We start from the raw sequence: 26353 nt of genomic DNA, 5'->3' as shown, positions 1-26353 counted from the left end.
CTATAAAATTTTCCATCTCAGAATTAAGCTAAACTATCATTAAGTATAGCTGTTACAAATGCTCATCAAATTTCTATCCTACAGCTGAAAATAAGGAATAGCAACCACTAAAGAAAAATCTTAAAGCGCTTAAAATAGAATTTTAAAAAATTACATTTGATTTTACTTCACAGTTGGATCAACCTTTCTTCTTATGTAAATGCACAGGACATGCAGACTATCACTCTAAAAGAGAATTAATGGCAACAGGCACGCCTAAAGTCAATGCTCAGGTTTATATCGAATCTGTTTTCAAATAACAGAACAGACAGCTTCATGTATGAGCACATATTTGTTTGGCAGAGAGATAATAACACTAAAAGTAGAAACCAAGTTGACACTGCTGCCAAGGACTAAATAGCACAATGGGAAGGAAATTTGTTGTTCTTAGAACTCCCAACTACCACAGATCACTGGAAGAGTCATGTGATAGAAGTGGTGAGAATGGTGCTTATGCTCCTGATACAATATAAATCCCGATATAAAAATCCTCCCTTTGCTGGAGGTTTTTTTACCTTCACATTTGTGCCATGTATTAGACAGAGTGGTAAAAAACCCACAGGTCTTCCTTTAAGTCTTATTATTTTCAAAGACTGCAGAATATTTCTACTCATTACTTCTTTGGATGAGACAGTATGCCTTAAGAAGCTGTTTCAAAAAACACAACAATGGTGCTTATGCTAGATACATCTCTTCATTTTTTAGATTACTGGTCAATGATAACATGAACTCCTTAGTGAGTCAACACAGTTCAATAGTGAGATCGTTACACCACATCTGCCTACTCCACTCATTTGGTTCTAAACTGGCACAAATATTCAATGCTATCACACCTAAGCGTCTTTCCACATACCTAACTCTGCAATTCGCTTTCACAGTCTAAGAGCCCATTGAAAACTTGTATTTACAAGTTTAAAAAGGATGTAGACAGATGAAATCTTTGCCTCCTTAAAGTGAATATATTATGATTGATTTCCCAGAGGCTATTTTTTAATTCAAAGCTACAGGCAACAAAAAGTCAGAAAATATCATATCTGAAAAAAATAAGAATCAGAACAACTGGGCAGCCATGATGTTAACAGTCCACACATCCCCCCACGCAACTACTCCCTCATTAGATTGTAAGTCATTTTGAGAAACTCTAAAGACTAAGTTACCTCAAAATAAAAAAAAAAGAAGAAAAAAAAAGAAAAAAAAAGAAATAATTAAGATACCAGCAATGCATTTTAGTGTAGATGTATATACTCATGCATTTAAATATCAAATTAAAAGCTGGTCGCTATTGCTGGGGGTCTTAGTATGTATCTCAGAAATGTATGTCCACATTAACCACCATTTACACAATCACCTGTAGAATACAGTGTTCTTTCTAATATATAAGTACAACTTAAGTGTGGATTTAGCTAAACAAAAATGCCAAACATCTTGCTGTTTCTTCAAAAATCTGTGCATCTCTGAGTGGGCTTTTGTATAATTTCCACCCAAATGAGACTAAAATCAGAAATAACAAATCCTTGAATAATCAAGGTTTTCAATGAATACATCAAGTGTCCAGCAACTGTCACATCAACACAGCAAGACTTATTTCCTCAAATATTTGGGAATGCACTTTATTTGGAAAATACCATTTTCCAACATCCAAAAATAAACTCTTTATCTGCAGCCACATTTTCATATTTCAAAAGGTAATTAGGCTGGCAGCATGCTGTTCTTAAAAAGGAGTGAGGAGCACTTGATACTGTGTTTTGTCCTTAAGAGTATAAAACTGAATTTTTTTCAAGATTTCCTACTTTCTGATAAAAGGAAGCCTTACAGATCAAGTGCCAAACAAATGCACCATTAAGCCAATACTCAGTAAAACTTCACTCATTACAGCTCTAGGTGATTAAAAAAACCCAACGCATTTATGCAATTCCCTTGGGTACTCTAGTAAGTGTTTTGTCGTCTTTGCTAAGAAAATACTGAGAATTTTACAAAAAAACAGGTTGATGCAAAGGAGTCTTCAGTAAAAACAATGAAATCTAAAAAGCACTTAACACAAGCAATGAGAGGGACATTAGCAATCCTCCTAAAGAGCCTCTTCAGATCTAGTCTTGCAACAGGTATTGCAGCATTATTAAACTTTACATGACCTAATGTACAATACACAAATGTGTTGAAGTCATCATCAAGAAATGAAATCACATATTAAAGAAGTCTCTAAACCCACAGCTTCTTTGTGATGGAAAGCCTGGTAGCAGGGTTTGAACGTAATCTCATAACTAAGCACTTCCGGTGTGTCCTGAACCGAGTATGCTTTCTTTCACTACCTTAAGTGTGGTCATGTGGAAACTGAATCAGATTTGGAAATGAATGTTTAGCTGGACGCTAAGGCACCCATTCAGCATCCTTTTAAAAACATGTAGACCGTACCAAAGGATTTCCCTGGACCCACTAAAATGTTAATAATTTATCTCACTATTAAAAATTATTTCAGAAATTACCAGAACCAAGGAAATAAACAAAGACTACAAAGAAAGAAGGCAAAAAAGAGAAAGGAAAAGCCCTAGAGCAACAGATCTCATATTTCCCAGTAAGGGCTGAAGTAACCTTATTGCAATGAACTTCTAACATTAACCTCTAACATCTATGAGCTTCTATACATAAAAATTACATTTAACTATTGTGACAAAATCAACTGATAAAAGTCTATGTGCTTTCTTGACCACGTAACTGCATTGGGTTGCGTTGTTTCAACTACCTTCTCCCAGAGGTCTGTATCAGAACAACTAAAGAAAACATTTGTTTTGCAAAGACTTTTTTCAGAACTTCCCAGAACACGCACCAATCACAGCTCATTAAGCCATGTTTCCCTAGACAGAACTAAAGCAGCACTAGGTCTCGCAGCACAAATGTTGTAACCTGGGGAAGACACTCCCCAAGTGTAGCATACCATGGGAAATCAGTCCTACTGCTTTTTAAAATGTGTCTGGGGAGAAACTGTGGGCAGAGCAGGGAAGATAAGAGAATATTAAAATGAACACTGAACTATAGAAACTGCGTATGTCCAGAATATTAATATTACTTCTGTAGTTGTTGGAGTTTCTCTTTGTTTACAAACTACAGATATACTTATCAGTCAAAGATTTTGAAAGAATGATAATAAACTTTAAGATCCTTTGGTTACCGTGAAATATTACTGCTGCAGAAGATAATTAAATTTGCGAACGCACCTTCTAATAGGTTAAACCAGAACAATATCTGAACCAATGGCTTTTTACTCCTGAATATGTTTGCTTATTTTTAAAAAATTCTTTGAAATAACAAGTGTCTCAACTGTAAAACCTAGTCGGTGACTAAACAAACAGCAGCCTCCTACCTAAACCAGTAGATATTCAGCTGCTGGCATACTAGATTACAGACCAGAGAGCCACAGTAACTTAACAACACCAGACTAGTATTCTTTGAGTATGAGGTCTACACAATCTAATGAAGATAACTTGTAAAACTTGATATTGTGAAAGTGTCATCTTCTAAGGTCTTAACTCAAGATCTTACAGAAAAATCTTACAGAAACCATTCAGGTATTTTTTCAGGAAATCATCAATGGCTAACCAATTGCCCACGTGAAGGCTTATTAAAGACAGCTTATCCAAAGTCATGCACATTGTTAGAATGATTAAGAGGTTGAGATGTGTACGCATATATATACACACACACACAGAGAAAAAAAACCATTTTTATTAACTGCACTTCAGAGTTCTTTAATGACTATTAAATTCCTGTAGCAATTTAATGTTCCAATTTTAAGTTGAGATGAGTCAAAACACGAAATGTGTAGTACTGGAATCAAAACAGCCCTCAGTTATTTAATAAATTCAGTGTCTTAATGATTAGAAACTACTGGAGAAGCCAGAAAAAGTCGCTCACTAGCTGACTGCATTCCTGTACTCATATTCCCAAATGTAAAGGCTACAGCCCACCACATCAACCAGTGGCTCAGACAGTCATTTTAATTATTACAGATTTGAGAAAAGCAGTACAGTGATTACAGTGGCAGCTTGGGATCCAGGGGTCCAATTATTTGCTGTGCTGCAGACAAGCTGTCTGACTTTAAGTTTTATTTTCTCGTAACCTGTTTTCCCAGATGGGAGTAATAATAGATGCAAACTTCAGAAAGATAATTGAGGATAAATATATTAAAGGTTGTGTGTTGCTCAACAGCTCTAGGAATAGCACTGAGTAAGTACCTATAACATAGGATTTTAAATGATTCCTCATTCTTATAGCTGACTGCAGTGAAATGCTGCAGAGCACAATGAAATTAAGCTCTCCAGAAAAAAAAAAAAATCTAGATGCACTGGAAATTGCAGCAGAATCCTCCAGTGAACTAGAGATGAATGTGGAAAATGAGACTAGTTATCCCAGAATTATTTTGTTATTAAAGTCAATTTGTACTACTTCCATTTTAGCAGGCAGGAAGCATGTATTCATTCAGAGTGGTGATATAAACACTTCAGTTGACTCTTTTTGCTAAGGCTGTAAGCAGGCCTGATTCAACAACCCACACTACCAAATCCACAGAGCTGCACAAATGTGCAGGTACTTCAACAGCATTTAAGTATGTGCTTTAAGAGAATCAAGTATTTAAGTGCTTAGCTCTATCCACACTTTATGTCAGGAATATATTGAGATGAATGGAGCAGCTGAGACCTCTTCACAGTTTTGACTCAGGCTGTCAAGACATTTTGAAGGTTCTCTTTGCAAATGCAATTTAGGAAAACAAAAAAGAGCAAAAGTGATCAGATTATGGAAGAAAACACAGCAATAAATGGGTGAATTCTTCCATGATGGCATGCAAAAGAACTTGAGAATCAACAAGCCTTCTTTAAAACAAGTTCATTAAAAAAAAAAAAAAATAATTCAAGCTCCTCTCCTAACAATTCTTACAATTGTAGGAGATCAGTTTGAGAAAACAAAAATAGGCTTTACTTTTCTTCCCCGGAGCCTGGCATGTTATCCACTCCTTTGTTAGGCTACTAACTGACTCCAAAAGACACTTGAAAGGTGGAAAAGGCTATCCTGTCACTTTTAATCAGCTTGGTCAGGAGAGGGCACCACGGAATCTGTGCTGCCAGGGGTTCTAGAGGGGTTCCCAAAGCCCTGACCACCCTGCCAGGGAGTGGGGATTCCCTCGAGACCAGCGCTGTCCTGCTGCCCCTCCTGCAGCACACGCTGGCTTTGCTTGCTCTAGAAAATACCCGCTTCGCATAGTTAGCAGAGTTCGACACAGGCACGGCTTCACAGCTACCTCCTGCCCAAGTAAACAAAACAGAAAAGCCTTTTCCCTATTGTTTTGTTAAGCCGCATACTGCAAAACACAGTCCTGACCTTACTTTCCATAACAGTTGATGCAATAGCTCAAACAGACACAAAATCTACCACGTTATGAAACATTGAGTAACTGAGAAGTCCTAAGTCACATAAAACTGACAGGAACACAGAACCAACAGCACTGCAGACGCCAGAAACAGTCTTTCCTGTGAGAATAATACTTGACAGACCACTGAACTGAAATGTTAGTGAACCAAAACCTGGGGAGACGGTTGTGTGGAGAAATCCAACTGTCCTAGGTGGTAGAGACTGTTGAGATTCACTTGGGCTTTTAAGAGACTGCTAAAATGTAAATTCTAATTACTGTCGTTGCTAATTGTGGCCCTAAAGGCACATAAGGAAGGCGAGGCAGTTCCTATGTATTCCCTCTGGGGTGTGGAAAGGGGGGATGCAGGCATCTCATCTCAGTTTCCCTCTGCTCCTCAGATTTCACACGAGATTCTCCACAGCCTGGGAACTGTGACTCACACAGACCATGCAATACCACCTCATGGCAAAGAGGAGCTTTGGGATGATACATAATATATTTCAAGGGGGAATATAATATTTCCACTGTCTGCTTAAATGAGGTGTGGAAATGTCAGAGAGATTTTCGTATTTATGCTGAGTGTCTTCTGGGAAGGCAGCACAGCAGGCTGCACACATTTGTGCCCGTGCAAGGAGAGACGCAGAAGTCAGAATGCTTCAAGCTCAGTGGCAAAGCATTTCAACGCAGAAGACCAAAAACCTGAGCAGTGCTGGCTACACGGCAGCTTTTATCCAACCCTAGGGAAGCACATTGCAAAGAAACGCCCATCTAGCTCCAACACAGGGCTCTTCCCAGAGAGGGGACAGTATCGCATGAACAGCAGCAACCTGAGCATAGTAGTACTGGGAGAAAAAGTTATGTGTGTGCTGCAGACTGGTGTACACAGGAGAGAGAGATAAGACTGCTCAGGTGCCAGAGTAAGCCTCACCTGGCAGCAAGGGACCATGCAGAGGTTTGCCTGCCCTGAGAAGCAGGGTATTTCAACACAGCACTGGTCTGCTGAACTCAACCCATCCCTGCTACTTCTTCCAGAAGGCAGTGCACAGCTTACCCAAGGCTGCAGACAGGCATCTCTCCTTGAGTTACATGCAAGTAAGATTTGTGAGCTAAACTTTGAAAATGGAACAGTAAGGAGAGGAAAAAAAAAATTAAAAAAAGAAAACCCAACCAAACAACACCTTAAAAAAAAAAAAAAAAAAGCAGAGTCCCCAAACAGCTGAAGTAAGGATATGAGAAGGGGGAAAAAGGGGATGGACACAAGTGCCCTAAAAGCTGAGTTTGTGAAAGCCTTAGTAGCAGCTCTCAAGGTTTACAAGTACACTCAAGTACTGTACATAGCATAATCCAAACCTGCATGTCAAAACCTCCTCCTAAATTCAGAGACAAATCACCTATTACCATTTTCCATGCTTACGGCACTTTTCAAACAATAACTAGTGCCAGCCTACCTTAAGTCAGTATTTTCCTTCTCTAACAAGTAAAAGAATTGAGCATCACAGAAATACTGACTCCTAGATGTGGAAAACCCCATCCTGTTCATATAATTTATAATTTACCGCTATAATCAAGTAGTTCACAGACCTTTCACTCAATTCCTCAGAACAGATCCATGCACATACACTTGTTCTTACAGAGAACTGCTCCTCCAGCACTATTTGTCGTTCTGTAACAGTACTGCAAAGGGCAACCTGGAGGTCATTTTTTGACTGGGATCTGCTAACACTCAGACATGAACTTAGAAACAGTCTGCCAACTCTTTGCCAGTTGCAGTATGAAGAGGAACAGACGTTCAACCTGCAAACGCTACCCATGAAGCAATCAAGTATTTGACATCCAAAACTGCCCCATGAGTTGCTGCTCAATGACCTTCTGCTATTAAACACAAAACCCCCAGAAACTAAATAAGGCAGAAAAGTTACACCCAATCTCCAATAAGGACAAGGATCCAGATGTAATACAGATCAACTAAATCTCAACCGACATGGAAGTGTGTTGATCAAAGCTCAGAAATACAGTGAGCAGAAGGCTTTTGTTAACTGTGTTTCCTTAGTCAAGAGACCAAGAGCAGGTACAAAAATGTATAACAAGATCTGTTTTCAGGATAGAGGGGTGGATAGGATACTGGTAGGTACAACAGAGTGGACAGAGGATGCTTCCTTTTAATCTTTATAAACTATTTGCATATAAATAAGCAGTTAAAAGAAATGAACAACAAGATTCCCATTCCCTTCAACACCCAGAAAACCAAATCACTGATTATGCATTTAACTATGTCAACTGCCCAAGAATGAAACTTGATTAATGTACAGTGAAAAAAATCAATGTCCTCTTCTGGACAATCATGCTTTTGAGTTACAATCAATGCATGCAGATAATGCATTTCCAGACAACTCTGCCCTTCTGCTTGTCGGAAGGATCTAAAGATACAGCCATTAATCCACAGCACTACAATAAAATCGTGTATTTCTTGGATTTGCTGGAGTAACTGTGCATGTTAGGTGACTTGTCATATAAGTCACTTTATGTTATTTTAATCAAGATTTGGTTTCACAGAGGCCAACCTGCAGCAAAGCACTAAAAGAAATACACAGCTTTTATTGACACTGGTAGTCGTGTTCCACTTGAGAACAAGCGATTCATAGTTATGAATGAGAGCCACTTTCTAGACTCTTCAACTGAACAGGTTTTGGCTAACCACCAAGCATGAATACACAGTATTTCCATAGCAAGGTCAAGTACAGGATCACAGTCATATAGTATTCAATTACATGCAAAACTCTCTAAATCCACATTAAAGACATCGATGATTTGGTTTTGGTTTTTTTAAGTAAGTGGAAGAACAATACAGTTTCTACCGTAATGAGAGATTTACAGCTTATTGTAAATGATGTTTCTAAAGGCTACAGACGCTGAAAAGGCTCATATAATTTCAGTTAAGTGGGAAAAGAAAGTTTGCATTAGCAAGAAGGTCTCTACTAGTTCAATTACAATAAAAAATCGGGTTTTTTTTCCTCTGCAAAGCAGCAATAAAATCAAGCAGAACTAAAGACACAAGGTAAGTATTAACTTTAGCAAAACCAGGGGAGAAAACACTAACAACATCCTGTAAAGAATGCCACAGAAACTCCTCATCTTACCAGTATGCCAGAAAGAATCTGAAAACATTCATAAAACATTAACCAAAATACTAAAAGCCTTTAGTCATATAGAGGTATATAGAGATAAGTTAATTAACAATATCCTAAACATTCTCAATTGGTCTGCAATTCAACTTTAACCATGAGTCAAATCAGAACAATTAAAATAGTGACTTCACTAAAAAAAATATGAAAACTATTCACTGCCACAAAGCCAGGATAGGAAAAGTGGATGGCTGGCAAGGGGAAGTGTTTATTTACCCCTCAATGCAAGGGCATACACCTTGAAATAATTTCTCCAATCTTATGTCAATAAAAATGATAAGCATTTTAAGAGGAAAGAGAATACACTGTCACAAAGTTGTGGAAGAGAGCTTGTACTAATAGGTTTTACAGTTCTTTCATGAGTGCTGCATGAATTAAAAACTGCAAAACAGCAAGAATGCTATTTGTTGTCACTACTTGTTCCACTAACATCAAGAAAGTTGAAACAGGTCCTCATGCCCATTTGAAAACCATACAAAACAAAACAACACAGATATGTAACTGATTTCTGAAGAAATTGTGTGCTTTTCCACACATAACAACATTACCCCAAAATAATAAACATTAAAAATAAATCTATTACTCCATACTTGCATGTAAGTATTGGCTAATTTGGGACCATCTTTCATAGTGCCTGTCAAACCAACAACCTCACTAAGCCTTCATAAAGCCATATGGCCAAAGTGTCAGTTACACCGAACAACTTCACTGTCCTGTTAGCATATGTCTAAAATTAAGCCTGTGCTCAAGAGCCCTGCTGAACACATGTGGCACCAGTGCATCAGAGTCAAACTGCCTGCTAGCAAGCTCTATCTCTGCCTCTAGAAAAAAAAACGCTGTCTCAGTTGCCATGAAGAACAGCACTAACTAGTTCAGAAGCTGCACACTTCAGTGTATACAAAAATGTGGTTCCACAAGAATTTTTGTCTGATCTAAGTGTGAAGCTGCTGCCAAAACATGCAGTCTTGTCTTGGTCTGCAGACCTAAAACTGTTTGCTCCTATCACCTTCACTGCATCAACAAAAGCATTCCTATAGAAAGCTCCTGCAAGGCAAGTCAGAGTAAGGACTACATTGCCACCAAAAGAAACCCCAAAGATATCGCCGAGCAGTTGTTTCACAGCTCTCCATGTGGAAATGCGTGAAGAGAGCGGTGTGAGAAAGGACAAACAGCAGGGCCTCCTCCTTTTCCGTGCTGAACCACACAACATGAAATGAAAGCAAGAGAAGCATTGCCACCAGTGAGATTCCTAAAGAGGAAACCCTACCTCCAGGCAGAAGGTCTGTGCTGAATTTAGAAGAGTTTGCAGGTGAGATAAAGACGTTTTTTTAAGAAGCATCTACTGAACAGAATTTTTAAAAAATAAAGCCAAAGTCCTTGATATGTTCTTTTCAAGCCCCTGAAATTTGAAAAGATAACTAGAAGTAGAATAATTGTTTCAAATATTTTGGATTTTATATTTTACTGAGGCATCCTGTGAAGCTGGACTATAAATCCTATTAAACTGAACTTAGTTTGTCCATCCCTAAAATAGATTTGACATACAGACACAAACACAAGGTCAAGGTCACAGATCAGCAAGAGAGATTACAAAGAGGACTGATGTAAGAGCTGGCATTTGATCAAAGCTCCTGGATTTCTTTTTTTTAGTACACTTACCAGAAATACCACTACAGTTTCTTCAAAGTGGTACATTACATGTTTTAAGTATTCCCTACCTTTAAGATCAGCTGCCCTCTGCTCATTTATTTTAACAGGATGTGTTAGGCACCATATCAAGTAAACTAAGGAAGAACTCTTAGGTTAAATGAAAAGGAAGAAGAAGACACTTTTTGCCATTCTTTTCATTCTATTCTGCTATGTGCTGAATACATATTAAACCACAAATTGAAAAGGAAAGCCCAGTCATAAATACAGAACTTGATAGTAAGACCACTGCTAAAAAAAAAAAAACAGAATATTTGGATGTGCACTTCCAAACACAACACTTACTTATCTATGCAAATTATCCTAATTACCACAGCATATATTTCTCAATTAAAAAAAAAAAACTCTTAACACAAGTTCTGTGCAGAACACAATCAAAGTAACCTCTTCTGTAATCAGGACAACATTTACCTCCTAGAAAGCTTTAATGCTGAACGTTGAGTAAGTGAGCACATTAAACACCGTGGCAACAGTTGAAAGAGTCATTAAAACTCTGCTACCGAAAATAGTTAGCAATGAAAGTCATTTACTGATCTATCTGTCCATCCACCCACACACCGATTCATTCTCAAAGCTTTAAACACATGCAGAATATTTAGCTGACAGGTCACGTCCACCAGATGCACTTTCTGACACTTAAACAAGAGGAAGAAATGGTGTTTTGGGTGGCACAACATCATATGACATTCAAAGGCATACCACTGTCACAAAGTTTATATGCTCATCATTATAAGTAGCAATTTAAAGAACAGCATGGCTTGTACTCTTACTTCTGAACCTCCACTTTCAACAACCAGCACAGGTCTGATATTAGTCTAGACATGACTGGGAGCAGTTTATATTTAGACAGAAAGCTATGTCTATAAATAGGACCATTCGTGTTGGTATAAAGCTTTTAGTGGAACCCAGCTGGGGTGACCTGTATAACTCACTCATATGTGGGCATCACAGACAGTTCCAGTAAGATCTTCATGCCACCTCAAATCCTCCTGCACTTTGTTTCAGCTGTGTTTCAGCATTTATTTACCGATTTTTCTCCATTTAAATTTTGTGTAAGCATTACATTTGCAGCACCCTACTTGTGTGATTAGGTTGGCTCAGCTAACATAGAGGCTGTAAATGAAAAAAGACAAAAAAAAAAATAAAAAAACCTTCAAGTTTACAAAGGTGCCTCCTTCTTGAAAACATCCTTCACAAGAACTAGATTGCCGCTCTTTTAAGCTTTAGTACTGCCTGAGCTACAAAAGCCAGATACAAACCACTTCTGAAGCCTGAGATGCGAGCTCCTCATTGCCACAGCATCGGTGTTTTTAGCCCTGACTGTGATTCACCAGATCTTAAAACAGTCACCACTTTAAGATCAAACTAAGTATAGTAGTAGACCTCAGGGCAATACAATTCTGCTCTTCCTTAGTCCCTCTTTTTCTATATACTTTCAGCAAAAGGAGAGATAAGCGGAGGTTGAGGGTTGCTTCTTTTTCTACAGTGGAATTTTTATTCTTCCTACTTTGTGAAATGCTGAGAAAGCTTCTCACTGCACTGAAGTGTTAGGCAATTATTATGATTCAAGATTAAAAAAACCCAGAGGTTCATTCAACATCCACAAAAAATCAGCAACTTACTCTGAGAACACCAAACACATGAAAATGTGTATATAATACATTTCACAATCCAAAATATTTTAAGAAATATGAGTTTATTAGCTGTATAGTTACCCAACACTTCAAACCAAGTCTATATGGAGTCATATAGCTTATTTAGGTTCACTAACACATGAAAACTAACATGTGAGAAAGCTTTTACTTTAATTGAGCTATATAACAGTGAATAACTTTTGATTCAATATCGTGTTAGCTCTTCTTCTCATGCTTACTCCACATAAAAATACCCAAACCTTTCTTTAATCATCATAACTGAACCTATAATAAAAGAAGTCAGCAGCAGTTATGAGGTTTTTTTCCAGTTAAAAACAAGGTCACAGTCTTTACATGCGTAACCTGCAGGAGAAAATGGTTTCTGCCAGCTGAGAATTTTGAATCAAATCTCCCGCTTTTCAAGCAGCAGGGATGTGGCACACTGCTATCAGTTGGCAGTGGCAGTTTCAGTCTCTTTCTTACCGTGACACCATGGAGAAAACTTCTAAAACCCAATTCTATGTCATTTCTCTTTGGGGAGCTCTAACAGAGCCAAAGCTTTCCACACAGAGAGCCTAACATAAACCATTTCAAGTGTGCTGTCTTTGAAAGGGGGGCAACGACAAACAGCAGTAAGTGACTAGCCAATACAGCAACAACAATAAGTACAACAGCAAGTACAAAGAAGAGAGTACTTCTGATCAATTCAGTAGTCAAGTAGTCCATGACAATGGATTATCTTGAAGCACTGGATGGCTGCTAATACCCAATCTGTAAAAGTACTATTGTATTTACTTAAAAAAAAAATAGTCTGTTATATTTAATGTATGAAATGTCAAATGAAGAAGTTTTAAAAATGTTAAAATAGTACCTTGATGAATAGTTTAATATTAACTCCTTTAACTGTGCATTATTTTTTTTTTACTTATTATTTTTACTAACATAAGTAGATCTATAGATTTTAATAGGACAACAAAATAACGGCAAGATTATGCACATGCACAGATTTTTATAAGGCATCTAGTTGATGCACTATATATTAAGGTTGCAGAATTAGGCACATGTCAGATGGACATCTGCCACACTGCAAACAGTAATACATCACCAGTTTATGCACCAAGACTATTCAAAGCAAACTGGTTCACAGTCAAAATTCAAATATTCTTCTGTTATTGAAGACATATCACAGGACTTCCTTTTCCAAACAAGATGTGCAAGATCACTTATTTCCAGCTTTTCCATTCCTCAAGTTGTTCAGCACACACCAACCATAGCAGATGATCTGGTTTCCCACATGCTGGAAATCTGATACATATTCATTATCCAATAAAATTGGCTGGTTCTAACAATGAAAGGCAGGGGGAGGTAGGTGGTGGATTTCCCTACGTAAATCTTGTCTCAGCTTTGGCGGTAAAAAAACTCCACAGAAACATCTCAAAGTTGTAATTACAGTTTTAATCTGCTCACTTAATGGCTCCCGATAAAGTACAGAGAGAGAGGGAAATTGTCATAAAACAAAAGACCTAGAAGTCATGCATCTAGCAACTAAACATATGAAACTCCACGAAAGTAGTTTAAACTATGTATCACGCAGTAGAATGTCATTATCTAATAGTTACAGTTGCAACTATTGATTTAGCTGATCAGGCTAGGTATTATTTCCAGCTTAATCTGCCACAGTAGAGATCTGAGCATGGCTGACAGGTCACAACCAGCATCCTTTGTGTTAAAGCTATCTTCGCTTGATGTATCTGGAAGAGTAATTTCCCAGCTCGATATACCATCAATAAGTAACTATAGGATTTTCTGAATCAATATATATTAAGGCATTGTCAATGACAAGGTAAGTTTCAGTGACTGACTGTATTCTTAGTAAACTGTATTTTTTTGCTTCTTCTCTTCTTTAAAGTCTTTAGAATAATCCTGTTACAAAGCTAAAGAAGAAGGATGTTTTTCAACCTCTGTTGCTAAATTTCATCAGTGAGCATAGCACCGAAAGAACTTCACTGAAGACTACATTAATGTGATTTCATTCAACAGCAGTTCAGGTGTGTATGTACCTGCACAAACTCACAGAACCACAAGATGACTCATCAATACCAAATTAATGGCAGAGGCAAACCATACTGGACAGGCAAGTATAAGCCAAACAAGGCAATGAAGGTAGACTAGAGAAAACAAAATCAAACCCCTACTTTTCTCAAAGAGACTATGTTCTACAAGCACAGAATATAAAATTCATTTGTTGAGAAAAGACCAGTTCTGGTAAGCAGGTGATCATGTCGCCAGCTTCCCAGGAAACTTTTAGCAGATTGTTATCTTGGCACCCTAGTTAACAATCTCAGGAAAAAGAGATCAAAGTCTATCTGGGGACATGAAATAAACCACCCTCCAACTCACAATTCTTAAGAGGGTTAAAGACCAAACCTAGTGTGAACTAGATAAAGTTACCACTCCACACCTGGTATGAGAAAAAATACAGGTTAATGAACTTCTTCCCAAGGTTAGGGGTAGAAACTCATACCTTTCAAGCGTCACTGCTGGATCTTTGTGAATCCGCTTTTCATTCCACCCTGCCAAAAATAAATACACTTTAATCAGGATGTAGAAACTTACAGTAGCAAACAATTTATTTCTACTATAACAAGGAAGTAATTCTGTTAATTCGGTAGTAACTCATGAAAGGAAATCTGTCTTATTTCTTAACGAGGCATCAAAATAGTTTTCCTCTGTAGCTGGTTATACTTGTGGTAGTTTGTGACAGTATCAGAGCTTGACCATCGAAACTGAACTGAGCAAGGTGGTAAATGTAACGTGCCAGGATGGAGAGGATTGGTCTTCTTGCCCAGTTAATACTGTTCACTTTGTCAAAAAAAGTTGTCATCAGGAGATCATCTTTATTCTGACACTCTATCCATTTACCCATGATGACCTAAAAAACCCCAACAAGCCAACACCATGCAACACATGCTTGACATTGCACCCTAAAGCCTTACCTGCCTTCTCCCACTATTATCCTTAAGTTATTCTTATTTAGCCTTTTCTCAGCTCTCTCTTTAACTCACACTGTCGTAACATTTCAGACATCCAACAACCCTTCCACATTACACAAAACCCAGTTGTTATTGTAATCCTTCCCCTCAAGATGCCTTGACCATGTAACCCTTTACTGCAAGTTTTCAGTTGTTTTGATCTTCTCTAGATTAAAAATTCTCATCTGAATTCTACAGACATTAATAACTGATTTCAACCCACATAACCTAACTACTTATTGTGTCCTCCTTCCCTACTCTTTTGTTTCCACAAACACTTGTTTTTACTGTAATACTCAGGCACTTCTCACACAGGAAATTCCATTACGCTTCTTCACTGCTCCCCAGGCAAAGATCATCTAGACTCTGGAGGCTGTTTCTTCCTCTCCTCCAACAATAAATTACCATAGCAAAAAATTAATCCAAATCTACCAAAATACCTCCTGCAAAACCACAAGCCAAAACATAAATGATGTATGTTGTTTGTCTTTCCACACAGATTCACACTATACTGTTTGTTTCTTTTCCCTCATTATAGTCTACATGAAGTTTAAAAAAAAATCAGCCAGATGCTGAGCACGTACATAATGAGTTCAGATGGACAACAATCAAGTGAAGCCCTAGAGTACCACTGGCCTCCAGAAGTATGTTTTCCCTTCCTCTTACAAAAAGAACACATTTATATTGTTGTACTGTGAAAACAATATGTTGCTGTAACAATACAGTTTTCACCTGATACCTTTCTTTTACTACCTATGATTGGAGGGGAGTGAAACACACTGAAAGATCAACAGAACACAAGGATTAATGATATGGAGCAAAGGGTACAGAAGGGCTAAAATAGAATGTAGTAGGGGTAAAATAAAGCATCAGAGGGTTCCCTTCTCTTAAACTGCTGCTATTAAAAATCTACTTAGAGCTCTTTCCCTTCCCTGGATGGTAAAATGACAATGCCCACACTTTGTTGCAATCTGTTTTCACTTCAGAGGGCACAGATGGAAGTCAGAACAGCGATGGAAAACAAAATTTTCAAAACTATGTTTACTTATTTATTTTTAATTGTGACAGCAAATGATGCCAAAGATGACATGAACAAGGCAGCTCCTGAGTGGGAAGGTAAAGGCAGAGAAAGTACCACTCCCAGGGACCAGTTAAACATAAGCTCAGACCTCTTTCAATGAAATAAAGGAAGCCACCTGTGTCTCAGCTGCCTTAATGAAAATAACCACCTGAGCCCAAACACCAGAGTCTATTTTGCAAGTTCTTCACTTTTTTTGAACATCTTTTCTTATTTCTCAAATCATAAGGATAGGATTTACTGGGTCTGCTTCTGATTTCAGTTTTATTCATTTTTTTTTTTTTTTTTTTAAATTTCAGATAAAACTTAACCCCTCCTTCCTAAGCCCCTTTGGTATGAGTCTACTAAATCACGTAACTCAGAGCTTGCTTGTAGCACTTCTGAAGGTGAACACTTCGGCTTACCAAGAATAACCTACTGGGCAAATTCCACTTGTTTTCTTTATATTCTGCCAGGTTTGTAAGAGCATGTCTGTCTGAGCTTGACATTTGTGGGGAAACATTGCAAAGGACAATTAATATTGCAAAACATTTTATATTCCTGTAAATTTAGCCTATAACTCCAAAGCATTCACAAACTAAGACAAGATACAGGGATAAACAAGCAGAAAGGAAGGCTTGTAGGGCATAATTAGGCATAAGGAAGAAAAACATGAATGGCAGGTCAAGACAGTGAAGCTATCCAAGCTGCCTGGGATCCTGCCTCACAAGCATGGAGTCCCAAGGAGTAAGAAAAAGAATAGTAGAAAAGGTAATGGAGGACAATGCACACAGTAAAAGGTTACAAGCAACCTGTTTCATTAAAATATAAAGCTAGGGGTAAAATTTTAGGTAGAGGGTTCCTAAATCTTCTCTACTGTTGTAGAAAGTACTCCACTGAACTGTAATAAACATCATTTTACAATGCATACAGATGGGAAGTCAAAATCTTCAGGGGTTACAGTATTTTTATTGTGATCTTCAGCAATCGAACAAGCAGGAAGACTGAAAAAATCTAAAACATCTTGACTCTATAACCTATTATTGAGAAAGAGGCAGAAGGAGTGAGAGAAAAAATAAAACCAGTAAGTTACTCCCTATCCATCACCACTCAGACCAAAAGCTCTTATACTGGACAGTGGGGGGAGAAATTCCAAAATGAAAATTAATAGACTGAACTATTCTTGTAATTCACTTCTACGTATGAGAAAGAAAGTGTGAACTGAATGTAAATTATTTCTGTCAGCTGCCTAATAAGATGTGAATGACTCTAAAGAACATGGAATAACAATAGCCTACTTCCGGCTAACACATCTGAACATATACTACTGAAAGCACCTTTTTCTCAAGTTTTCCATGAATTGTTCTATTCACCTTTAATTACTTACTTCAGAGCAAACAGGTATTTTCCAAAAGCAAGCATGGTCCATGTTCCTCAGAGATATCAATCATGAGAAAGGTCATAGTACTTATGACAGTTTTCCTAATGCACATCCCAAAACCCCAGACTATTTGATAGGGATACGTAAGCAAAATTTTTGCCGCTCTACGTACTGTCACTGAAACCTCTCTCGTTAAATATTTCTCTTTGTTCGACTGGCAAATTTGATTACAAGTTAAATTTTTGCACAGTAAAGCTCATCCAGCCATTTTTAATTTCAAATTGGTTTGAACTCCATCAGGACTAGCTGAATGCTACAGAAACATTTGACATAGCGACCTCATAAATCGTGGAGAAGAGAAGAAATGCTCCTAGGAGCAGGGAACTGTTGATAAAAGAAAGACTTTTTCCTCCGTTGACTGTACTGTCAGCTGTAACAAAATGCAGGAGTCCACACTTTCAAATTACACAAAACATGCTTCTGAACCACCCTTCCATGAAATTATTTTCTTTGTTAAAATGATAGTCACAGGTAAAAAAGCTGAGAAGAAGGAAGTGTCTGAAGTTGACCAAGCATCCTGGGTTTTTCCAATATAACATACAACCATCATTTAAAAACTCCATAATGAAGGAAACCTCCACCACCAAACAACAGACAGTAGACAGAATTGCTAACCATAGCAGGAATTTTCGTAGATCCATCCACTACATGAATCTGGAAGAGAAAATCTCAAACTATTTCAGACTTAAGTGAACTACAGAATTCAATTCCATTTTACTTACACATAATTTGAGGTCATAAAAAAAACCTCCTACAAACAAATGACAAGTAAGAGGCATTTCAGTTCCTAAAGACCTATTTCAATCTGACATCTGACATTAGATGGCTGCTGTTCTTTCGAGACTGATCACAGTAATTTAATTCCTCTGTTGGTCACCAGGACCCCTCATTATGTGCACTGTGTGGGTCTAAACCATGTTGGAGACAACTGACTACTGTCAAAATTGCAAGAAAAATGTTATTCTATCTTTGAAATAAAACAGAACACCTTACAAACAGCAAAGAACACATCACAACAGTCCTTTGGAGAACTCCCACTTTACACATGAAGAAAAACAAGCACGGTGGAAGACTACACAACTTGCCCACAGTCACATCAAATACACCTAGAAAGGAAGAAATTTTCAGAATTTGACCCTTTAATTATAAGATATTCTGTCTTAACAGTTTGTGGGCAGGTTTATCTTTTTTTTTTTTTCCTACTGACGAAACTAAACGACAATTGAGTACACTAAACCTGAGGATACAGTGGAGATTATTAAAGGAAAAAGACTTGCACACCACAGTAAATGCCTTTATCTTCCAAAATCAGAAGCATTACCAGCACTGCCATCCCAATTATTGGTGTACGTGTGTAAATACAGTCAACACAAGTTTTCAGCCATACCTCCTGAAATACCGTTCCCTCCAAGGAAACAACTGTGTCAATAATGAAATGAAAAGATGAATGATGGCATTACGATCAAAAACATAATTCCACCAACTTTTCCTATTTCTCAGAGAGCTGACGTGCTCAAACAGCTCTAACAAGCAAGGCAAACATTATTTAGTTGATTGGAGCTGGAAGGATCATTGCACAGCAACAGCAGATAAGAGTTTTGCAGCAGTGGTTCTTCTGATCCACTGCCCACTTTCAGTCTCTTTCCTAGCCAAGAACAATGAAGTTCTTTTTAAGTTGAAGAAAAGACCTTTCATAGCAAAGTGTCTATCAATATGTACACATATATCTAAGCACTTCCTTCCCAAACAGGTCCATTTTTACTTCCTTGCTTTAGAAAGCTGTCAAAATCTGTTCTTTACCAGCCTATCTCAGCTGCAATACATTCACAGCATTGGACTGCTAGGATGGACTAGAAAACAGGGTGTGCATTCTTCCATATGTACAGCACCGTATAAACAAAACTCCAACTGTCCATGCTAGAAGCAGAGCTATGGAGGAAAGGGGATTGAAGCTGCAGTGAACACAGAACAAGTGGCTTATTTTGCATGTGCTGAACTGCTCCGTGGTGCCCTGGCGCTGGAACCCTGAATTACACCAAGCCTGACTGAGCACCCTCTGCAAGCTACACCAGTAACTAGAATTAAGTCTGCAGAACTGAGTCTGCTTCCCCATGTAAACAGAGCAAAAAAGCACAGGAAGAATATTCAACCCTTAATATGAGTGTTTTTACTGATGAGTTGTCACAAAACTCCAATTCTAGTTTCAGAAGCTGTAGGTTTCTAAACTAACCAAATAATACTAACTCAATAATACTTGCTATACTTTTTTATTTGTAGAACTTGCAAATACCTGCCACATGCAGTCTTTGTCAGACTAAGAGAAACTAGATCAAGTGGCTCCCAAACATGTAAGTTTGGGAGAAGGGAAAAGGATCCCAACTCTTCTGCTAATTGTCAGTGCCATCTACAGTTGATGTTGCAGAAGCAAAGATCCAAACAAAGGAAAAAAGGTTTTTCAAATGACCTCAAGACAATAGATCAGACAAAGATTATTCATCTTGCCTACTCTAGACCATTTACCACTATTGCAATTGGGCGACTGTGCTAGTACCAAAACCAGGTCCCAATCCTTTCTACATTTTTACAACACCACCACATTCAAAACACACAAACACTTGTAGGTGCAGCTTCACATATTCTTAGCTTACCACACTCGCCACCTTAGGCAAGACTGATCACATTTTTATTAACACCTCCATCTCAATCATTCAATCAAATTCTGCCACTGCAGATGCTTTGTCCAGTGGTTAGGAAAAATACAGAGTTGCTTTTATCAGGCCTTGTAAAAGCCACCCTCATTACCCTATAGGAGTATCGGCAGTATTTTTAATTTTCAGGGAAAGTTAACCAACACAATAGACAAAATAATTCCCTCCAGAGGTTTTGTAGCAGTCTCAGTTCAGTACACAAGGCCATTAATTACAAAATGCCTTTAGCATGAGCAGGAACCTGGTAGCTACATAGCATGGGTTGAGTTAAGGCTGCCTTCAGTATCTGCACAAAAAAAATCTATTGACTTACAGAAGTTATGCAACACCTCAACTTCCTCTTTTCTTTATAATGGTAAAGCCTGGTAACAGAAGGAAAGGGGGTGGAGATGGGGAACAGGCATTTCGCAATCTCAAGCAGGGTGCAGCTACCTTTCAAAATGTACCTGAACTGTAATTTGCCTATAAAAATCTGCCCAACTTGATGCCAGTGCTCAAGCGCCAACTCTTGCTTAAACCTTGATTATCTTCAGAGAAAAGGTAGTGTTACGCAGTTAAACAATGCTGGAATCAAGTGCATGCCTCCAACGTAAAGGAAGACTGGTTTCTAAGTCTGATGAATTTTCTTTGAGGTTTTGTTTGGTTGGGTTTTTTCCCCCCTCCAATATACCAGTACACACCAGGAAGAGTTGTATTTCACAACTCTCATCAAGATTTTAGTATATCAGGCATGCTCACTCAGTAAAGTTAGCAGTCAAAGTTTTAATAATGCAAATATCCTTTCTACTTCCCATGTAAAAAAAAAAAAAGCTGATATATTCCATGGCATTACTGAAAATTTAGATATCAAAAACTTGAGGGGTGCACAGAAGGAACACAGATCTTGAAACAAAACAAAACTCCCATGACTCCCAGAACTGGCTCTACTCAAGAAAGAATTTATAAGAAGTCTCAAAGCAGTCACAGCAATCTTGACTAGGAAATCCAAGTCCTTGAAAACATTTTAATCGCATGTCATTTTATTTTTCTCCAATCATTTAAAGTCATAGGTCATCTTGTTTATGAACAGAAGTTAATTGCACTAAAATGGAGTATTACCCTGTATTTATCTCACAACTTCTTCAGAACTCAACCACCTGCCACTAAGCAGTTAAAATTCACAAAAGGTCAATATAGAATTTAAGATAAGATCTAACTACTTCTGCAGTATTAATACAATTAACTTCCAAAACCTTGAATATAGTCAGGGCTGCTATGCAAATTGTGCAACTGCTTTCTCTGACTTTTATTATCATTACAGTATGTGTTTATGTTTCAAAAAAGAAAAACCAACAAAAACAGGGGGGAGAATAGCACACTGACAAAATATTTGCTTTGAATAAATAAGTTTTGGCTAATTAGTTGTAATTAAAGTCATCATTATTTGAGTATAATCACATCACAGAGCCTCTCTATCCAAGGTTCTTCAAAATCTTCTTAACTGTCAAAGGATTTCCAAGATCAACAACTTGCATGCATAAGGCTACATTCACACTCTTTGCAAGGTGTAAAACGTAAGCTCAAGCGTTTACTTGTCTAAATATACTGCGCATCTATAAAGTGTTAATCTTAAGTCGACAAGGCCATATGACAGAAGTAACTATTATAGTGTGTGACTGCTCCTCAGCATATAACATCTTCCAAGTCCCTCATTTCCTTAGAGCAACTCATTTACTTGTCACCTGCCAGGACAAAGAGTAGATAGAGGATTTTGCAAATGCCTCTGTGGCTTGTGCATGGTGATAACACACCAGGAAAGATGGATTTTCATTTTCTCATCAAGTTATTAGATTAGTTTTACATGCAGATTTAAATGCCCAGGATGTGTCTGCCACCTGTCCCAAACTTAATTAGCTGGGAATGTCTGCATGACAAGAGCAGATACTTCAGATGCTTCAGAGTGACCACAAGCAAACATCCAAATAATCACCAACACAACTTCAGCGATGCCAAGCATAAGGCACTACGCACAGCACTCTGAAACAGCTTGAACTTTATTAATGGAGCACCTCATACTTCCTATCAAACACACAACTGACATCAGCTGAGCATTCAGAAAACCAGAGCACCAACTGTGTGAAGTCTGCAACTGAGTTAAGAAAATGTAGAGCACTAGTTTTCTCTCATTAAAATACAGGCACATTTTTACAAATTATTGGGTGGGGGGGGAAGGGAGGGAGAGATGAAGGCTCAAATCCTGTAAGACTTTTCCTCAGCTTTGTTCTTGTTCCGTTTATCACAGCAGCACATCCAATATTTTTATGTCCCTTGATATACCTCCTCACTCTGCCCCATACAACCAGTGCAGCAATTTTTAAAAATGAGGGGGGGGGGGGGGGGGGGAGAAACCCACATTTTCATTTAAAGAGACAAAGACATGCATATTCAAGTATATTTCACATGTATTATCTTACTAAAATCTAAACCAAAACACTCTTAAAGTGTTAATTAGAATTTTATCCGTATAGGTACACAGAAACTACTGGCACAGATGTGAGTAACTGAATATAATACAGTTAATTCAGTTATCCATCTCCTTACATTGCCATTGGCATGTACAATAAATTTGTCTCATTAGCAGGGGCTACTTAGTTCATCGTAGTAAACAAAGCTGCCGATACAACAGCCTCACATACTTTTCATTCATTCATTCATTCACATATTTTTCTTTACTTCTAACATGTGCCATAGAAGAGCTGAATGTTAAACATTCCTGGAGTGTCACAATATGTAATACAATAAAACAGATTACAACCATACCTTTCTTTCACAGCAGTGGTGCCAAGCACAGGTACACTGTAGCAATCAATTTGTTCTGCAGACAGTAACGCTTTCATAGAATACTAATGTAAAATCTCTTTTCCTTCTCCTTCGACTTGACTCCCCAATGCCCGGGTCCCGACCAATACAAGGAGGAGGGCAGAATGTCTTCTGCTGAGATAACCACAACTACTAATCAAGTATACGTGTACAAGGGCACAGGATTAAACCTCCACCAGGCTTGACTCGGGCACTGAGAGCAGCTGAACACATGCACAGCAAGGTCAGAATTAAACACATACACACGCACGCGCATCTACTTGAGTGAACTAATTTATCACACTTTACCACTGACGGCTTTTTACCTCAGGGGAGTAAAATTACATCCTGGTGAACTGACAAGGTTCAGACACAACAGCTTCCAACAAATCAGATCTCACAGAAACGGGAACCATGCTGCTAGGTGAACACTCCTCTCTCGGCTTCACAGGCTGTTTCTGAAACTCTGTGCATGCTGTGCATGTCTGTATGCATGTTCATGTGTTTGCGCACACACACGTGGCAAGACACATCCTTTGGCATCAGCTAAAGCACAATGATAACATTAAAGTTCAAAAACTAACAATAACTCCCTCTGAGTTTTCTTTTTGATTATATTTATCTTTATCTCTTAATACAATCAATCTATCAAGTCTAATTACTCCAGAATAAAGCATTTTATTATTGCCTAACGTAGCAAACGTCAAACAAGCTGTTCATTTACCTTGAAGTTTATTAGCATAGAAATGCAACATGAAGATGCTCTCAAAATATTGTCACTTGCATTCACAACATTTTCAAATACCCACTTAGCGGGTTTGTATTACTTGGCATAGCTGGATACTGTATTAGTTCTTAAAATAGGCAAGGTATTATCCTAACTGTATCGCCCTTGAGCTTATCAAGACTTTTTCTTTAAATATTCAAATTATATTTAACTTTTCTCTTTATTCAAAGACTACTCCCACATTCCAGTGGGCATATATGAATACACGCGTTTTCATAAAATTCTATACATGTGCATTTCAGGAAGGAGTGAAAAGTGAAATATGAGAATTTCTCCCCCTCCTTGAGTTCTGCCCTGTCTTGCATTCCTCATAGCGTTTTCTTTACTGTACAAGCAGATGTACATTTTATCAAAACCATCAAGATGAACCCTGTAACTTATAATTGTCAGGGTTTTAACCACACTGCTTTTGCATGTGATCAGTACTGAGAAGAAAACATTGCAGGAATACCCCCCAAAATAACCCCAAAAATCTTGTTTGGCACTTAACCTAGAATAAATTAGCAAAATATTTTTGAAATATCAGTGCCTTTGCAGAGACACCAGGAAAAAGCAGCGTTAATCAATACTGATGAGTTTGTCCTTGACATACTGACCGTGTCATCAGGCTATTGTCATGTGATATCATGTCATTTCCCCACCTGGCTCATGACCTTGTCCTTTAAATGACCCAAAGCTTCCCTCAAGTAGCAGGAGGCCCCTCCCCGCTGTCTCAGCAAGGTCGAACGGGTCAGCGTGTCCTCATCTATAATCCAGCACCATTTGTCAGCAGGGAGGCTGGAGGAGGCAGGCTTGCTACAAGGGGAGAATGCCCAATTAGGCAGCTGTCACACAAAGCATAGGCTGCAAAATTATCCCCTGTCAAAAGAAAGAGCAGCTGCGGGTGCCAATTACAGCAACCTTTCAACCCTTTAGGTACTGGAAACTACACAGAAGTAAATGAAGTACAATTAGTGATAACAAATCGATGAATTAGGACAGTAAATTAGAAATTACTAGCAGGTGAGCTTAGGTCTCCCATAATATTAAGGGCATGGCACACCCCAGGCAAGGGCAGGAATGCACAGATTTCACAGAGCACATCAGTTTTGTCCTATTCATCTTTCTTGTGTAGAGCCTGTTCTCCTCTGCTGTTTTCTTCTCATAAGCCTTGTCCAAGCCAGAGAGGGCAGGGAAAAGAAAAAAAAGGAGGAAAGGAGTTGTAGCGTCTGATCTTCCCTCTCTATCCTGGCAAATGCAGTTTCCTCCTTTCTCACAAGGAGGTTCTCAGAGCCAGCACAAGCTCTCTCTAGTAAGCATATTCCATTTCAGCCCGACATTTGACATTTGCTGTGCCTCATGTTCCAGCTGAACCAGATTTACCCCAGGAAAAAAAAAAAAAAAAACCACACAACAAATCCCAAACCCAAAACCACAAGTGATAAACTCTCAGTAAGTTTTACGTCTTTTACACTTGAAACACTTAAATCTGAATTAAGAGCTACTCTTTCCATGACAGACGGAAGACTTAACTTCTCCACATTCCAGTTCTCAGATGCATCATGCAGCGGCATCTCTGAACATGCCTATAGCCCTAAGTTTGCCAGCAAAGTTTCTATTTAATGCTCTTTTTTTGCTGTTTTTAACCCTTGGTGAACAATTTCCAAGTACTTTTTCACCCTCACTATTTTTTTCAGCAGGCAACCTGAAAACTTACTACGTGCTGGTACCAAAAGGCAGGTCCTGCAGACCACAGTAAACCCAACTTTCCCTGCAGTGTGGCAGGGCTCAGGTCAGCCCCTGCAGCAGAGGGAGCCATGCTACAGGCTTCAGGCTCCTAAGGTAACCACAGAAGGGTGGTCACCTTACTAGCCCCAAGGCATCTATAGAACAAGAAGTCAACAGAACAACGGAAAAAAACCCAAACCAATAGGGAGATATGATTAAAAATATGGATAATTAACATACAACCACCCCAAACCATGCTTAAGACAGCTGTACCAAAAGGCACTTTGAGTCAAAGACACACAAAGCTGAGGAACAAAATTCAAATTTCAAGATGCCTCCTGTAGTTAGTCTTTCCATCCAGGTCACAGTAATTTCAAACTAAAGTTGCTGATCAACTTGTCAGTTCTCTCCTTTAATTCTCCATTCCCTCACCTCAAATCCACCCTGTTTACATCCTTGTGCCTTGCAACCATGTTGCATACTGAGGACAGCAGTCCAGATTTCTCCCAGCAGCAGTTCTGAACTAATACCAGTATACTAGCACTGCAATTCACACACGTACTCTCACACACATGTATTTATACTAATGCATTCACCAAAACAAAGTGTCATAGAAATTAAGTCACTGATCTCCAAGAAGCAATTTCCTATGTCTATCTCTTGCTCTCTAGAGGGCAAAGAATATTTCATTGTAAAGGAAAAAAAATACAAAAATCTTGCTTTCCTAACTGATAAGAAAATGCATAATACAACCTTAACTATAAATAGATGTAAAAATGCTCATTTAACAGCAGTTGTAATAAAGCTCATCAAGTTTGAC

At 38.3% G+C, this 26353-nt stretch overlaps 1 protein-coding gene across 14 annotated transcripts in view; it reads right to left on the bottom strand.

Annotated features, from left to right (window-relative positions):
• The window catches only part of NRIP1 (nuclear receptor interacting protein 1), a 144443-nt gene that overhangs the window by 9147 nt on the left and 108943 nt on the right, over positions 1–26353 (bottom strand). For 13 of the 14 annotated variants that reach the window (XM_054067314.1, XM_054067348.1, XM_054067304.1 and 10 more), the window contains one exon: positions 14488–14536. The gene's annotated coding sequence lies outside the window, so the exon portion shown is untranslated. Of the gene's footprint in view, positions 1–14487; positions 14537–23000; positions 23078–26353 lie in introns of those variants that run through there. The other variant, XM_054067413.1, reaches the window with a different exon arrangement.

The sequence above is a fragment of the Cuculus canorus genome, chromosome 1 (genome assembly GCF_017976375.1).
Source record: "Cuculus canorus isolate bCucCan1 chromosome 1, bCucCan1.pri, whole genome shotgun sequence".
Classification (NCBI taxonomy): Eukaryota; Metazoa; Chordata; class Aves; order Cuculiformes; family Cuculidae; genus Cuculus; species Cuculus canorus.
The sequence above is the reverse complement of the archived record's forward strand: the minus strand, read 5'-3'. Positions and strand labels throughout refer to the sequence as shown.